Source organism: Ascaphus truei, chromosome 1 (genome assembly GCF_040206685.1).
Source record: "Ascaphus truei isolate aAscTru1 chromosome 1, aAscTru1.hap1, whole genome shotgun sequence".
NCBI lineage: Eukaryota > Metazoa > Chordata > Amphibia > Anura > Ascaphidae > Ascaphus > Ascaphus truei.
Genome location: NC_134483.1, coordinates 123,085,442 through 123,101,294, shown reverse-complemented (window position 1 = coordinate 123,101,294; position 15,853 = coordinate 123,085,442). Strand labels below are relative to the sequence as shown.

The 15,853-nt window shown below is 45.5% G+C and overlaps 1 pseudogene; it reads left to right on the top strand.

The window, feature by feature from the left end:
• Window positions 1-1,535: 1,535 nt before the first annotated feature.
• Window positions 1,536-15,853, top strand: part of LOC142487563 (S-methyl-5'-thioadenosine phosphorylase-like) — a 113,406-nt pseudogene continuing 99,088 nt past the window's right edge.

The window sequence follows — 15,853 nt, the reverse complement described above, 5'->3', positions numbered from 1 at the left end:
GAAAGAGCAGAGAAGAAGTCTCTCTCTGTCTTCCCGAGCAGCTCCCTGAGAAAGTCAGCAGTCAATTTGGTATTGTGACGGTGCTCGTCTCCAATCAGGAAGAGGACCCGCAGGGCTCAGGAAGGTATGCAGAATAAGAGACTAGAGCCCAGGGACAGAGTATCTGTTTTAAGTAAGCAGGGAGAGATCAGGGCTGGCGGCAGTGGTGTAGAATCCAGTTGACAGGCAAAAGTTCAGGGCAGGCAGAAAGCAGCGAGGTTGGGGTCACGGTTCGGGGTCAGCAACAAGGAATCCAAACAGGGAAAGGCGTGACAGCGAAGACTGTCAGGAGCTGCAAAACTTAGAACTTTGCTCGGTGACTCCCACTGGGAACTGCAGCCTTATATGGCAGACTGCCAGTAACCAAAATGGCCAGACTGAGGAGAAAGAGCAGGCAACCTAGAAAACCCAGCACGGATTGGGCAGAATCCTTACAGGTCTGTCTTGGCCCTTGATGACATAGACGACCCAATAATGGTTTCGGAGTGAGAATTTCTAGGGGGGGGGGGTTGGGTTGTGGTGGTTACAGAGGACCCGCGCTCTTCCCCACAGCATTTAAATTAAATGCCGAGGAGGAGTGAGGCCTCTGTAACTTACCTGTTCTCTGCCGGGTCTTCGGCGACACTTTTCCACGGCAACAAGCAACAAATGACGCGATGGGGTCACGTGACGTAACATGACCCGCAACGTTATTTGACGCTGAGTCTTTGCAGAGGGGGAGGCTCGAACACTGCAGCTCCCGGGCAGGGGGGTGCAGCTCAAGAAGTTTGCGTACACCTGCACTAGAGGACCATATTCAGTCATCATGGATATGACACTTAAATCATTTAGATGTCCTGTATAATCCCCTTGATGACATAATTGACCGAATATGGCCCTATAGTATTCCCCCTTGTGCCGTAGAAAGCCATATTCAGGCATCTACATAATCAAGGTGTTACGCCGGTGCTGCCCGCAGACCAGACCCATCCCTTCTACTGAGGTGAGGAATGTATATGGGCATGCACCCGCAGCAAAAGGAGCGTGGTATGTAGGCGTTGCCAGGCCAGGTGATGTTAGCTAGCAATACTTGCCGGTACCGGTGAAGAAGTGCCATCGTCGTTGCCGTTTTAGCCAAGGTCAGGGATTGGAGAATTCCGGAAGGTCGTGGTCCAAGCAAGGGTCGAGAGCCAGAGATAGATGTCCGCTAAGCCAAGTCGTAATCTGAGAGAATAAGAGAGAGAATGCCAGAGTAGTAATCCTAGTGGAAACTATGTCGAGCAATGAGTGAGTGGGAGGACAGGCATTATAAAGTGCGGCTGACCAATCAGAGGTGAGGCAGACCTGGAGGAGTGCGTAGAACTATCCTGGATAGGTCCACGTGATTAGCAGGCAGGTGAGGACTCTTATTCTGGCAGGAGGTTCTATTTGTCTGCTGGGGGCGTGGTTTCACTGCTAGAGCAGTGAATAAATTATCTTCACCCGGCGCACGCTGTACATGCGCACGGCCGGGACACATGGAAGCCGCATGGGAGAGGGAAGAGCCAGCAGGAACGAGAGACCGCCGGGGATGGCGAGGAACCTCCAGAGCAGCAGGAGGTAAGTGGCGCCATTGAGGGGCACGCACCTCGGCAGCGGGGGCTAAAGAAGGTGAGGAGGGGCAAGGGCGTGGGCGCCGCAAACCAAAACTCCTCACAGTACCCCCCCCAGGATCGGCCTCAGGACGATTCTTCCATGGTTTTGATGGAAACTTCTTTCGGAAGCGTTTGAGTAGTCCGGGGGCATGAATGTCTTTACGGGGTACCCACGACCTCTCTTCGGGTCCAAAACCCTTCCAATGGACCAAGAAGTGGACCTTACCTCTCGAAAGACGGGAATCTAGTAAAGCCTGGATCTCGTACTCTTCGTTACCCTGTACCATCACAGGGTCTGGTTTAGAAGTGTGGTCCGGAAAGAGGCTACTGGAGATGAAGGGCTTGAGAAGCGAGGTGTGAAAGACATTCAGGATTCTCATGCTTTGAGGTAGTTGAAGTCAGAAGGAAACTGGGTTTACCTGCTCCATGATGGAAAAGGGAAACCTCGGTGCCAATTTGGGGGAAGGAGTCTTGAGATGGATGTTCTTGGAAGATAGCCAAACCTTGTCCCCAGGTTTGTAGTTGGGTGCCGGATGGCGGTGACGATCGGCCTGGGTTTTAGATGTCAAGGAGGCTTTTTGCAGTGCAGATTGAATTCTGGACCAAGAGTCCTGTAAGAGGGTGATATGCGCGTCCACGGCTGGTACTCCAGAGGAGTTTTTAGAAATGGGTAGGTGAGCCGGATGGAATCTGTAGTTGATAAAGAAGGGAGTCTTTAGATTGAGCGTGATATCCAGAAGAAAAGTAAGATCAGATGCCCAGTCTCTTGGTGAAATTCCTCCAGAACTTGGAGACGAATTGAGAGCCCCGATCAGATACGATGGATGTGGGAATCCCATGGAAACGGAAAATCTCTTTGGAGAAAATATCAGCTAGGGCGGGTGAGGAGGGTAATCCTTTGAGAGGGATAAAGTGTGCCATCTTGGAAAAACGGTCCACTACTACAAGAATGGTGTTCATGCCATTCGACCTAGGCAACTCCACAATAAAATCCATCGATATGTGTGACCAGGGATGCTCTGGAATAGGTAAGGGTAAGAGAAGACCCTGAGGTTTCTGATGAGGAATCTTGTTACGTGCACATACCGGACAGGACCGTGTAAATTCAAGAATGGTTTTGGCCATATTGGGCCACCAGAAAGTGCGACGGATGAGATCCAATGTCTTCTTGAATCCTGGATGCCCTGCCGAACGGGCGGCATGTCCCCAGTCCAATATCTCAGGAACGAATTTGGGTTCTACGTACAAAGTATCTTTCGGAACCGCAAGACCGGTCGGAAGATGTTTTTGTGATTTGATGATCTTCTCAAGATTTTTGAACGCCGTAGCCGCTATGATCCTTTGTTTAGGAAGGATGGACTCTGTGTTTTTTTCCAGTCTCTCTTCAGAAGAGTATTGCCTGGAGAGGTCATCCGCCTTGACGTTTTTTGTGCCGGGAATATATGAAAGAACAAAAGTAAATATGGAGAAAAATAACGACCAGCGGGCTTGGCGAGAACCTAAACGATGGGCATTCTCAATGTACAACAGGTTTTTATGGTCCGTGAGAATCGTGAATGGAACTTTTGACCCCTCCAGAATGTGTCTCCATTCTTGAAGAGCCAGCTTGACGGCCAAAAGTTCCCTATTGCCCACGTCATAATTTCTTTCCGCTGGAGAATTTTTTTTAGAGAAAAACCCGCAAGGGTGAAGTTTGTCCTGGGGAGAAAATTTCGGAGACAGAACCGCACCAGCCCCACAGTCTGAAGCATCAACCTCTAGGGTGAATGGAAAGTTAGTGTTCGGATGTCGAAGGATGGGAGCAGAGACAAAGGCTTGTTTCAGCGTTTTGAAAGCCATGGCTGCCTCGGGTGACCAAGATGAAGGATCTGCACCTTTCTTGGTCAGTGCTGTGATAGGAGCGATGATGGTAGAAAAGTTATGAATAAACTTCCGGTAATAGTTGGAAAAACCTAAAAATAGCTGAATAGATTTGAGGGAATTGGGTTGCGGCCAATCCACGACGGATTTCAGTTTCTCTGGGTCCATTGCCAAGCCTCTGTTGGAGAAAATATACCCAAGAAAGGAAGTGGTAGACTGGTGAAAAAGGCATTTCTCCATTTTAGCAAACAACCGGTTCTCTCGGAGGCGTGAAAGCACAAACTTATTGTGTGGATGATATGGTCCTGTAAGTTTTGGGAAAAAATAAGGATGTCATCCAGTTAAACAATCACAAAGCGATTAAGGACATCCCGAAAGATGTCATTGATAAAGTCCTGAAAAACTGCTGGTGCGTTGCACAAACCGAAGGGCATCACTAAGTATTTGTAGTGCCCACTACGGGTGTTGAAGGCAGTTTTCCATTCATCACCCTCTCGGATACGGATGAGGTTGTATGCCCCACAGAGGTCAAGTTTGGTAAAGAGGTTGGCCCCCTGTAGTCTGTCGAAGAGTTCGGAGATGAGTGGGAGTGGATAACAATTTTTCACCGTACTATGGTTCAGACCCCGGTAATCAATACACGGTCTGAGAGTACCATCCTTCTTCTTGACGAAGAAGAATCCGGCCCCCGCAGGAGAGTTGGCGTGATGTATAAAGCCCCGCTTTAGGTTCTCACGAATATATTCATCCATGGCTTCCGTCTCTGGCAACGAGAGAGGATAAGATTTGGCCTTTGGCAAGGTGTATCCAGGTACCAGGTCAATCGGACAGTCGTAGGAACGATGAGGGGGTAAGAGCTCAGATTGCGTCTTGCTAAAAACGTCCAAAAATTCTGCGTAAGGGGAAGGTAACTCCCTCTGAGGATTGGATGTGTTAGCTAGTAAATGGGACGGACATTCCATAGACAAAGAAGATTCTTCTGACCTTGACCTCCAGTCAATGGGATTAGAGGATACCCAATCGATGTGCGGATTGTGCTTCTACAACCAGGGCAGGCCAAGCGTGACTGGTGTACCCGGGCCATGAATCACATCAAAGCCCAGGGTCTCTTTGTGAGAGTGAGAAGAAAGGGTGATAGGTCCGGTCTCCAAGGAGATATATGCCGGAGTGAGTGGCCGATTATCAATCTCGACCAAGGCAACGGGGGACTTCTTCTTGGAAAGTGGAATCTGATTTTGTTCAGAAAAGGTCTGATCCATGAAGTTCCCTCCTGCGCCTGAATCGATAAATGCTGCTGTGGAGGTGCGGAAGGTAGGGCCAGAAAGGGAAACGGGAATGGTCAATTTTTTAGGGAGTTCCCTTCTGGGTAGGGGGCAAGGAGATTTAGCACCCAGAAAGCGCCCCTGCGTACTCACTGGGTTTGGTCGTTTCCCGGAGATGGTGAATTGTCATGGGTACGCTGCTGAGAAGATCCGCAATGATGGCACAACTCTCTGGTTAAGCGAAATTGTCGGAAGGGTGCCTGAGGTTGCTAGACTCCGAGTTGCTTTGGCTCGGGGGCTTCCAGCGCAGGCAGCGGGGAGAAGAAGGGTCTCGAGGTCATAGAGAACCTGGAGAAGCCTGACACAGGGGGAAAGGGGGCTACATAAACAAAACGCTTGTGCCACGTGCACGTGTAACATCAAGGGCGTGCACGTGCTTACTATAGTACATACCTAAGGCCCGGGCCATGGTGCTTTTGGGTGTGCAGAGGCTGTGGGAAAGCAGGTGCTTTCCCGGGCCGTGGGGGGCGCTCCTAGGTGCATCACAGAGCTGGTTCGCCCTCATTGGGCGAACCGCTCAAGTGACCCACATGTCGCGATAAGAAATCAGTTTCAACTGATTTCTTGCGCAACGCGCACCCCCTCTTGCCTCTCGCCCACAGTCACTGCATTAAGGCAATCTGATCACCCCCCGTGTGGACGTCTCTGTGCGGTCTCCCACACCATGAACTCTGCCTAAGACTGGTTCACATTTATTCTTGTAGAATTAATGGTTTTTAGACTGAAAGCAAATATTTAGTACCAGGCAGTAAAGTACCCGGGCACTAGGTTATCAACAAATGTTACTTACAGTAGGTCATTTGATCTTTTTTTTCCTGTTGTCGCTTTTTTAGTGTGCGGTTTTTCAGTTAACCTGGACCAATATGTGACTTACCAGCAAGGACACTGTTTAAGCAAAAGGATGTTTAAACTGGACATGTAAGCAAAAATAAAGTCACGCCTTCACCCCAGTATTGCAATGAGTGTTACACGCACGCGCACAACAAAGGGATTAGCACACTATACATGCAAAAAAGTATTTCATTAACCCAATATTCTAGCTATAGCTATCTTGTGCCTATCCGTGTGCGTGTGCGTGTGTATATATCTATCACTTTAGTACTACATGCTGTAATGTAACTGGCCCGCCTCCCCAGTGCTGCAGTAGCATGCACACTCTGATCAGTGCTCCCACTTCCCAGAAAATCTGACCCCTGACCCGGGAGATTGAAACACTGAGGGGGGGGGGGGGGCGGTGAGCTTCGGCTGCAGCAGAGTTATCATAGAGATGGAAGAGGTGAGGCCAGAGTGTCCGCCTAAGCAGGGCCTGAGCTTCTATGGACTAGAGCCCCCTGGTGGGCTCCCATGCATGTGTCCTCCTCTTCCAGATAACATAGCTGCAGCACAGTTGGTGAAGGTGGGTCTCTCTTCTTTCATTGCAAAGGTTTGCAGTATTTACAGTAAGTGGCTCGGTCTCTACTGCACCAGTGATTCTCTTGCCTTTCCTGTTTAAACCACCGTAGAGTTAGTGATAAAGCATGTGACCTTGCACAGCTGTGCCACAGGGAAAACAGTGACACTGGAGGACCCAACATGAACTGATGCGCTGACTAGATATAGGATATCATAAGCAGCATGTTGTTCACCACACAACCAGGACGTATGCGTTTCATGTGATCGTACAGGCTGTATACATGATGTATTACATATATGTTTTTAATAGTGTGTATAGTTAGGTAGAATTCAGTAGAAAATTGTTACGTTGGCAATTTTTTTTAAATCTATATTGCATATGAACTTGAAGGCATTGTGTATATAGCACATTGTGATCCCACATTTCAGGCAGTATAATGCAGTACATGACGACAGAATAGGCAGCTTGTAATATACAGGCATACCCCGGTTTAAGGACACTCACTTTAAGTACACTCGCGAGTAAGGACATATCGCCCAATAGGCAAACGGCAGCTCGCGCATGCGCCGTTTCAGCACGTCCTGAACAGCAATACCGGCTCCCTACCTGTACCAAAGCTGTGCACAAGCGGGGACACTATAGAGCCTGTTACAAATGTGTTACTTACATCAGTTATGCACGTACATGACAATTGCAGTACAGTACATGCACCGTTAAGTGGAAAAAAGGTAGTGCTTCACTTTAAGTACATTTTCGCTTTACATACATGCTCCGGTCCCATTGCGTACGTTAATGCGGGGTATGCCTGTATAATGCGATGTAATATACTGTATAATGCAATATCTGCCTTTAGACGCATGAAACAGTAACTTTAACAAATATATATGCAAGAAACAGTAATGCCTCTTTAAAGGTGTTTTGCAGTGTGTTTTATATATTTATTTTTGTTGTTAATGTAGCCATTTAGCAGAGTAATATTTTTTTCATTTTCGTGATATAGCAATTCAGAAATATCAGTCTATAAACTAAAGTAATAGACTTTTGACCTAAATAAAGATGTCTACTGTTACTTCCATATTAACCAGTAAGATAAAGCTTATGTGATAAATGCTTATCCTAGCACTATTAATGATAAATAAAAGAGCAGGAATGTTGTATATTAGGAATACGTCCATGGTATGTCTTTTCCTTTTAACGATTAAAAAAATACCCCTATTTTTGTGGAGAGTGCACCGTTGGGGAAAAATGTGCTGGTGAGTTTAGAGTAAAAAACAAACTTACCTTGAGCAAGTCAGATTTTTGCAATAGTCCTGGAGCTCCTGATTCTGAAGGTCATTTTGTTTAAGTGAGAGCCAACATTATTGCAGCTCGTGGGGCGCTACAGTGTGAGAAGCGTCCACAGCTTGAACTAGCCGTTTTGTTAAGCATCTTTCAGGGTGCCGCTTCGCTACGTGCGCGCGCTCGTTCAAAACAATGTATTTAAAGTTAATATCGGTTGTCAGTGTAGCAGCAACTCAAGTTGTTTTCTCAAGCTGCAGCAGCGTCACTGGTACTTCGGCAGCCAATGAAATCATTCTTGAAAATGATTTCAACAGTGCAACACCCATCCCTAAGCTGATGTCTGTCGCCCCGCCTCCTGGAAGCTTGAAAAGGTCTGCTGGGGATGATGTGCACACATCGCCCAGCAGACTGACGCGCGCCCTCAAACTCTTGTCTCTGGCACTCTGAACGAGGCCTTAGAAGGGAATCATGGTATTGCGCTATTCCCCCTGTGGGAGGGGGGGAATAGCGCAATAATCTTGCGTGCCTGTCTTGTTTTCCCACCTTTGTCACCTTATGTAGTGGGTGGCCCTCTATAGATTTTTATTTTATATGTTTCTATTATTGAAAATGATCGAAATATACTGTGCACCATAACCAACGGTATTTTATTTTTGTTTCCTTTTTTATTTATTGTTTGTTTATCCTGCCTTCATTTTTTTTATATTTGATAAGTTTTGTTAAATCTCATTTTAATTTTTACTCTAGTTAAACTGATTTAAATGTGATTATATACATTATTTACAGTTGCATATAGTATGTGCAGTAATTTTATGCAATGCCCTTTTTACTTGGTAACAATAAAATAAAGAATGGGGGGGGGGTGAGGATCAAAATTCATAGAAAGTGCGGTATTGGATCACTGTTACTGGCTTGAGTGTTGAGTTGTTGTTAGGCTGCTGCCGCTGAGCGCGCTCATGCTTGAGAGCAGTGACATCACCAACTCTCCAAGCATGAGCACTCTGCTGTCCTGCAATAATTTGAGAGCGGGGGCGTGGCTATTAAGGGAGGGAGTGTGTGTCTAAGGCCGCGCCTATAGTGACGGCGCTTATAGTAAGCGCGACGGCGGCAATGCGACGGCGCATCGTGGACTTTGTAAACTGGGAATATTTGATTTTTCAAGGGCTGTTGCCTCATGTGACAGCCCCTGAACAAATCAAATGCCCAGAAGCCCGCGGCGCCGCCGCAAATTGAAATAAAACTTTAGCTAGCGGAGACGGGTGACATCACGTGGGGCGCTACAGTGTGAGAAGCGTCCACAGCTTGAACTAGCCGTTTTGTTAAGCATCTTTCAGGGTGCCGGCTTCGCTACGTGCGCGCGCTCGTTCGAAACAATGTATTTAAAGTTAATATCGGTTGTCAGTGTAGCAGCAACTCAAGTTGTTTTTTCAAGCTGCAGCAGCGTCACTGGTACTTCGGCAGCCAATGAAATCATTCTTGAAAATGATTTCAACAGTGCAACACCCATCCCTAAGCTGGGTGTTGCACTGTTCCGTTGCTGTTGGTGGTTCCGGTCTGGATGACCCTGATATCTTGGAAGGGAGAACAGAGAAATATGTTGATACACCCTTTGGCAAGGTAAACATTTTTTTAAATTTCTTTTCAATTTTTGGTTGAATGACACATAAAATCTGTAAACTTGTTTGAATCATGAACTCATCACGTGTCACCGGTCGCGGGCACTATATGCCTGGCCTTAGCCCTCATCCAGGCTGGGTAGAGGCGCTCCGGCGCTGCGCCCTGCTCGGCCGTGCTTCTCCTGGCCGGCTAGGTGCTCGCGCGTCTGGGTGGACGGCTTCTACATCACAGAGCTGTTCGCCCTCATTGGGCGAACCCTCACGTGACACGCTTGCAAGTGGCAAATTCAAATTTGCTCGCTCGGCAAGCAGCTGAGCGCCAAGCAGGCGCACCACTCACGCACGCCACATGCATTGTCGCAACGTGTCTAGCGTGAGCGCGCGCGCCCGCTCAGCACCACCCTGGGCGAGCCCTTAGGCTGCGGCCAGGGTGGCGGTGAGCGTGCAGGCGCTCATACGCAGTGGCGCAAGCAAGCGGCAAATTCAAATTTGCTTGCTTGACAAGCAGCTAAGTGCCATGCATGCTCAGGCGCTTACTCACGCTGGCTACACACATTTCCGCAATGTGTTTCATTGCGAGCGTGAGCGCGCCTGCCCGCTTAGCGCCACCCTGGACAAGGCCTTAGTCTTATCAGCCTTTCCCTCCAATCCCCCCTCCGGCGAATCTCCACGCTGATTTGTTACAGAACGTTAATGTGACCATACTCAGTGCTTGGAAATCAAATTTCCAAGTCTCTCCAAGCGCTGAGCTTTGGAGAGCGTACGAGCACGTGTGGCCTTATACATTTGATATTATTGAACTGACCGTGCCCAGCAGCAGCGTGGTCGCAGCCTTAAATAACTATGAAGCAAAATGCATGCAATATGTTTCTATTTTCTATGATTTAAATTGCTGAATGAATGTTCTGGTAATTTAGCACATGTGACCTTGATATATATGTACCCTTCCAGGCTACAACTAATTAATGCTCAAATCGCCCAAACATTTAAAAAAAATGACAATCTTTCAAAGAAAATATAAAAACAAATCCTATTTTTTCTCTTTTCTTTTTTTAAAACAGGTTGGGATTATTGGTGGTTCCGGTCTGGATGACCCTGATATCTTGGAAGGGAGAACAGAGAAATATGTTGATACACCCTTTGGCAAGGTAAACATTTTTTTTAATTTCTTTTCAATTTTTGGTTGAATGACACGTAAAATCTGTAAACCTGTTTGAATCATGAACTCTGTCACGGTAAAGCCTTGCAATATTTGAAGCTTACTGTAGGTGCAGTATGGCAACCACGAGGTATATAGCTTTACATTTTCATGACCTGAGGGGAAATCAAACAAGTAAAGATATGCATTCTGTTTGTTCAGTAACTTCCTCTGTTTATATAAAACTGACAAAGGGCTCACCGGCACCCAAAATGTCAAAAGGGAAGATAGTTGTCTGGAGTGGAGAGGTTAAAAAGATGATAATTTACATTTCTAACCAAGGTTGATTAAAAAAAGGACACTGGGGCCTATTTACTAAATTTCGATATAAGTGTTCATTCCAACATCGATCAGGTTGGTATGCTCCTAAAGAATGCTATGAAAATTGTGTAAAATCAGTATTCACTAAGAAAATTCACAATATTTTTAGTGTTTAGTAAAAAAAAAAATGCCATACCGCACGAGTTTGTATTTGCTTAATGAGTGAAATGAACTTAGTGGTCGATTTTGCTCCAATAGTCTGTAAGAGCTGCACAAAGAGAAGTTTCATCTCCCTGCACAGCTCTTACAGGCAATTGCACAGTTTAATTTTTTATTTTAATAAAATAGTATTGAAGCAGGGGGTCTCCGGAGCTGAACCACATTCATTTCAGGTCTGGGGATCCCCTGCTTTCAGATGTTAGGGATGCTGGTATCTCTTGCAAATGTAAATGTCCTGGTCACGTGATGCACGAAAGATACCGGCACCGATATGGAGACTTGTACCTTTGGAAGCATGCGGTTCATCTCCAAAGACCATGCTTCAATATCATGTTACTAAAATTAAAACACACCTTCATTACCTTAGTAGTGACTAACCGCTATGGTAATAAAGGGGTTAAATAGCGTTACCCTGTTTGTTAATAATAGAGGGTGTGGGTGAAGCTTGTAGTTGCCTCAAGGAGCCATTTTCAAGTGATTTTGCCATGTTATCCAAGCTTAGTGAATAGCTAAACATGCAAAATCGCTGGATATGTATGTATGTATATCTTTATATAGCACCATTAATGTTCATAGCGCTTCACAGCAGTAATACACGTGACAATCATATAAATAACAAATAATACAGCTGAACCCCATTTATAACGCGGTGCTTGGGGTCCACAAAATGAGATGCGTTATATGCGTTATAACCGGGATCGCGAAAAAGAAAAAAATGTGCACTGCGATCAGGACTTACACGGAGCAGGGTGAGGGGATCCAACATCATGGTCAGCCATCGCCGGGGAGCGGGGGCAGGTCCCGCACCACCCGTCAAGTATGTTTGGGGCATCTCATTACTGAAACGTTTATCAGTCCATTCTGGGAGCTACCTGAAACTAAATGGCTGCCTCTTCGCACCCGCAGAGCTGAACTCCCCCCTCCCTCCAATGCCTCTTATTTTATTTTACAGGGCACACAATGGCACTACAAGCAAAATTGGGTTTAAAATGTGAAAATTGTTCTATCTGCATCAGCTTCTGGGTTATTTACACCTCTGACCCATAGTGCATCACGCTTTGTAGGCCCCCCTCAGAGTTTGAATCCGGCTCCAATGTGGAGGCAATGGTCTCTGACAATGAGATTACAGGTCGCCACCATCTTGCCAGTGACCTTTCCACTTTGCCCCAGCCGGTGACCACTTCCTGGGAAACACGCTGGTCTATCGGGGGAGTGGGGGGAAAGCAGGTGAGTTACATAGTGTCCGCATGTACCTCTTCCTGTCTGAATAAATGTGGGGTCTTTATTTAGCTCTCAGCTTTGTTAGGTGGAGGTGGAGGTGAGGGGGTTAGAAGACCCAGATTAGGGGGAATGTGTGTCCTCCACATGTGATAAAAAGAACACTAGTCAGGGAGACTTGAGAGGGGAGGGAAACAAAAATAACCTGGGCACTGGGGAACTTTTATCAGGGAGAAAGTACCAATATGATTTATTTCACCCTTTAGTTGAACGAAGTTTGCATACAAAAAATAAAATAATATCCTTTTACTGACAGAGACTGGCAAGAAAACATTAACGTGTATGTGTGTGCGTGTGTGTTTCTTACCTGGATGAACTGGATAGTTAAAGCACTTTTCCCAACACATCCTCCAACTACCACCAGCCTGTACTTCTCAGCGGTAATTGCAGATGAGTCCTTGCCACTTATGGTCCGCTCGGGTTTGGGTCTGTGTTATACTGTACTTCCCTACTTGATGAGGGGCTGCAAAGTGAGCAGTCTGTGGTCACATCGGTTTCCCCGTTGTCCTAACACCCGGCATCTTTAGGCTAAAGCTATATTCCCACTTATTAGAAGCAGCATAGGAAGACAACTGTACATGTAGTTCTCTCTCTGCTATTTAAGTGTCACGCTATGGAATAATATGTTACCAACCAGGATATGCTGTAGTCATGATCTGTGTGTCTGTGTGTCTGTGTGTCTGTGTGTCTGTGTGTCTGTAGCTTGTGTTATGCAAAAAAAAAAAAACTTTTTTAAACTTTAAAAAAAAGGGAGCCACGCTCAGACCGCGTTAAGTAGATTCGCGTTGTAGCGGATCACGCCATAACGGGGTTGAGCTGTACAAATAACACATAATTGGATGAAATACTTCAGAGACAAGTAATATTAGGAAACGGAGTCTCTGCCCTGAAGTGCTTACAATCTAATTGGTAAATAGCAGGAGCGTACAGAGACAGCAGGAAGGTGTTCTGTTAAGTGTGTCTGGTGCACTTAATCAGAGTTAAGTCACTTATTGAAGTTTAGCGAATAGGCCCCATGGTGTATTTCACATTCTTCCTATTGTCTGCTGTTTAAATTTTTTTACTTTAGTTTAATTAAACAATGGTGTATTCTATAGGAATCTCTTAAAATAAATTGTTAAAGAATGTAGTTCAAAGTTTTACTAGGGGACCAACATGAGCATTCTTAATATGCTCAAATTAAAATATGCACAGATTTCGCAGCAGGTCTGTATGTCCTTCTCTGTACAACTGAAAAATTGACCTGTGACGTTTCAAAAGCTCTTTACAGTACAGGCATATGCCGGTTTAAGGACACTTACTTTAAGTACACTCGCGAGTATGGACATATCACCCAATAAAAAACTGGCAGCTCACGCATGCGCCTGTCAGCACGTTCTGATCAGAAAAACCAGCTCCCTTCCTGTACTAATTATAAATGGCAAAGCTACTAGAAGCTCTAAAACAGAGAGTCACAGAAATAATGATATAATGTAATGGACAACTGGGGTGGGCAAAGAGGGAAAGTCAATACGTGGGTGTCGAATATAATGTTGATAGAAGAAATCACTGAGGACAGCAACAGACAGTAAAGGAGCTCCAATGGACACCGCTACCTGGGATATAAACGTGACAGAGAAACAATATTGATACCTCTGTGGATCCCTCTTGTAGCGCTCATAACTTTCCACTCGGCTGTCCTGCTGGCAGTGTAGACGTGATGGTCCCGAAATCAGCTGCGCCTCCTCACATCAACAGCGTGGATCTTCCGAGTGCCGGAAGTGCGTCAGAGCACTTCCGGTCCATCCGGTAAACGCTCCCCTCCTTCGTATGGTCCACAAGGGAGAAAATGATGAACGCCAACTCCCATGTAGCGTGCCCTCTGATCCTCAGTGCGTCTGACCAAACGTGGGGCAATGCAAAAGTAGAAAAGGATTGGAAATAGACCGCAATGTCCAAAAATGCACCATCAGCTCACCAGGTAGAAAGGCTTAAAAACGTTTATTTAAACTACATAAAAATGAGAAAAAGGACAAACAAAATACAAATACAAACACCTCCTACACGTTTCAAGCTCTAAGGGCCCTTTCTCAAGGGGGATAGTGGGGACTGTGAGTTAATCTCCTATATATAGCCCCTCCTGTACACTTAACAAGCAGCTGGAATGGATAATCACAAGTAGTGATTACGTTAATTAAAAAAGCTTAACACTACGTCACCTCATACACAGTATCATTGGAATAGCGGGTCTAAATAATGTGTGAAGGGATAAATACAAAACATTACATATCAATTGAAATAATTAATTAAAGCTGTGCGCAAGCGGGGAGACTATAGAGCCTGTTACAAATGCGTTATTTACATCAGTTATGCACGTATATGACAATTGCAGTACAGTACATGCATCGTAAAGTGGAAAAAAGGTAGTGCTTCACTTTAAGTACATTTTCGCTTTACTGTACATACATGCTCTGGACCCATTGTGTATGTTAATGCGGGGTATGCCTGTATACTATAATTGCATCTATAATAATCTACAACGTATTACAACCTACAATAAAAGAAAGCTGTTTCATTTCAGCATATCTTATGTCCTACAATTTTCCATACGATTTAAAATGATGTTAAAACCGCTGTTCAATGGAACATCCTTTTTCATGTTCTGAAGACAATGCTTAATTCATGGCTCCTATGGGCAGTCTTTTCACAGTGTGTAAGATGTAATAAAGCAACTCAAACTGTGGCAAAATCTGTTTTTGTATACCAGGTACAGTAAGGATGTACCGCTGTGGGGGATGTCAGGAGAGATGTACTTCAGGGAAGGAGAAAAAGGGTATCCATAGCACCGAGCAATTTAGAAAAATATGTTTTATATTAAATGAATACAAATCACACTTACAATTTTGCGAATATAAAAAGGTACATACAAGTATTTAGAACGTCGCTAGATGCTGCTGCTCACCGCCTCTGCCTCCGTTGTGAAATCCAGTCAGTCATGGGAGCCCTCCTCAGCCCGTAGCCTCCTTGCTGTTGAAAATGGCAGGCTCTTATACGTCACTTCTGCAGTGTGCCATGTCCCTTCCGGTTTCGGCTTTTGCAGCTTGGGAGCACTTGGGAGAGCGTCTGTGAGTGCTCAGTCAAATGGGGACCTCCCACTCTGTGCGTTTATCCAATTAGGATACAGCTTCATCAGGTGTGTACCTCCCCCTCACATCATGAAGTGTATATATAGCATGCATAATTGCGAGTCTAATTAATATAAATTAAAAACCTGCATGATCTGTGCAATATATAGCGCAACCCCCTTATAACGCTGTGCTTGGGGTCCAAAGAATCACATCGCGTTATAAGCGGATCGCATTAGAAACAATGTAGAATTGTATGCATTGTACAATAAAGTATTTAAGATGCCAATAATTGTGTTGTAAAGTATTCATAAATACGAAAATTGGGAGACACCCTTGCATCGCGTTATAAGCGGATCCGCGTTGTAACGGATCGCGCTATAACGGGGTTGAGCTGTATTAGGATACCTATAAATGGTATTATACAGAGAGGAAAAAAGATCTGCAGCACTCTGGCAAGTTTCCAATGTAAAAAAGGTTTATTGCATCAAATTAACATCAGAGGTGAAGTACTGGACAAAATGGAGCAACGTTTTGGACCTCCCGGTCCTTTGCAAAGCCCCTGGTTGACAAAGGACCGGTAGGTCCGAAACGTTGCTCCATTTTCCTGTACTTCACCCCTGATGTTAATTTGATGCAATCAACCTTTTTTACATTGGAAACTTACCA